The sequence below is a fragment of the Olea europaea genome, chromosome 6 (genome assembly GCF_002742605.1).
Source record: "Olea europaea var. sylvestris chromosome 6, O_europaea_v1, whole genome shotgun sequence".
Classification (NCBI taxonomy): domain Eukaryota; kingdom Viridiplantae; phylum Streptophyta; class Magnoliopsida; order Lamiales; family Oleaceae; genus Olea; species Olea europaea.
The window spans coordinates 17,601,353-17,604,033 of NC_036242.1; positions in this window are offsets into that span (position 1 = coordinate 17,601,353).

Genomic DNA, 2,681 nt, shown 5'->3' on the forward strand with positions numbered 1-2,681 from the left:
GAATTTAGTTATTTGGAGATAGAGATTTTGACCTAGATGCCTTTTAATAATTTTGAAAGTTGAGGGCTAAAGTGAAATAGTTACATTTAATATTATTTTGACCAATAATTAGATTTTGATAGAGGAAAAATAAGTTTATTGATGATGGACTCTTTTTGTAGCTCATAATTAATTAAAAGTCTTTGCCTCCAAAAAACGTTAATTCACATAGATTAGACCCAAGATATTGAAGTTTAAAGAAATTGTCACTTATTAGTATTTAATTAATTTGATTGTTAAGATTGGTAGCCACGTGTAGGCATATAGAAATTCTACTTTTTAGTTGTTAGTTGTTGGCCATGAATCTACTTTGATTGTGGTAAGTATTAATTATAAATTTTATTTCACTTCAAATACCACTTACTGATTTCCCTTTAATTGTGCTTACGGAGTACTTTTTTTTCCAAGACTCTATTTCACCTAAGTTTTGCTAGGAATAGATATATCGTATTTGCAAGCCATTCTAACCTATAACTAGACGCATCCAAAATCTATGAAGAGTCAATTCATATCTAATTTCCTTACTCTTATATAGCTTTAGACTTCCAACCACACACAAATTCAATAGAAATAAAGGTTATAGTCTTGTATAAATAGGCATGTCAATTCAACCATATTCACATTAAAAAGAAACGAATCAAACGAGAGAGTTAAGGCAGAGAGAGAAAGAAGCATAGAAAAAAGTTTTTTCACATGCATTGTTTTACAATCCTTCGTAATTTTTCAAATCGATTAAGGTAAAATATTTTTGTACAAGTGGTTTGTTTCTTTATATTTTTATGTATTCAATTAAATATGCATGAATTGCCAATAGATCTTCAGATTTTTTTATAAAGAGATATATATTATACGGGAATTTAAGATGACTTAAGATGAGTATGTCGCTTGGTCACCGATATATTTCATAAGAGGAGTGGTATGACATTTTTATTTATTTTTATATAATTGTGTATGAAAATTGCATGTATCTTACGAGGTATTCTTAATTACTTACTTGCACAATAATTTTACAAGTTAGTGCTGGTCAATTGGATTGTGGCATGACGATGATGTGGTGTACCAAGTGGATCGAAGAAAGAGAAAACAAAATACACATTATTTTTTTCTTTAAATTTATTAGTTGGTTTAAAGTTTAAAGTCATGTTATTTAATTGGTTAGTTGAACATATTTATTTTTTTAAGGATTCAATTTTCATGTTTAGTTTAAGTTTATAGATATTTCAGTTATTTTATTCTTAAAGAAATTTATTTTTATCGTTCCATCCTTAATACGAAAAAAAGACAATTTTTGATAATATTTCAAGATTTATGAAAAATTGAGGCGTTACAGTCTTTCTACGTGGATCACGAAACTCTTATGTGATTGTTAAATCCATCCAAATGTTAAACGAAATGCCTACATGATCCCCATATTATAAAATCGAAAAATGCCTATTCTAAACACTCCTTTACCAATTTGTCCATTGAGGTTTACAAAAGAAAAAGAAAATGTGAATTGGGGAGCAATTTAACAAGTTGCCTATCTACCAGTTTATAATTGTTGCTGTATAATTCACAGATGTGGGTGTAATGAGTGAAGCTATTCTATTTATTCAAGAGATATTAAAGATAAAAATGAAATCGTTGTTGGAATCTTGAGAATTATTTCACTTCTGAGAAGCTTAGCAAGTTATGAAACATCAAATATCGTTGGTAGAAAATGGACAATGGCTTTTGCAGCCATTGAATTTGAAATAGGCCTGTTATAATGGCACTTTTTTTTTTCCTTCCTTTACAATGTTAAAGGTGGGCAGACTTTTTGCAGGAATCATGATTGCACTAGTATACATTGCTAGAACTTGACAGACAAGGAAATCGAAGATTTGGGATTCCTTATGTTTTTGTTGCCGATTCAATCGACTTGAGGGTTAGGCTTAGAGGAGAGATTTTGGGGGAATTCTATTTCAATTTCCAAATTTTCTCCAATTGTAAACTGAAGACATGTTTTCCTTTTCACAAAATGGTATAGGTATTTTTGGAATAAATGAGTTGGCATTTCATTTAACATTTAGATGGATTTAATTGACATGTAAGATTTTCGTTATCCATGTAGGCAGAAAGAGAAATGAAATCCATTCGATGAGTTATGAAGTGGGATGGACCAAATTTGAGTGATCACTAGAAAGTTTGCTGAAATTTTATAAGTAAGCTGTCGTATAGCCCAACGTTCAGTTGCTGTTCGAACATTTAACTCATATGAAATCACTCCACACCACCATTACCACCACTACCACACAAACTACTAGTTGAAACATTCCACACCACCACCACCAACACCGCATGAAGCCACCGCCACCATAAAATAAAAGAAACACATTATGTTACTCGTTGAAATCACTGCAACGTGCTACTATTACTATTTCAGATCTAAATATAGATCCAAATTGATGTTCGATCTGCATCAAGATCTAGATCTAAACGTAAATCTAGGAAAATCAACCAATATAACAATCAAAAATTAAAAGGTAAAACGTAACAACTGCCAGAAGAAAAAGATCGAAACAATAGCTTCATGAAAAATGTTGGAGTCAGATTCAACCATTTATATGTTTGTTTACATATAAAAACATTGATTAGTTCAATTTTAAAAAAAAAAAAAAAAA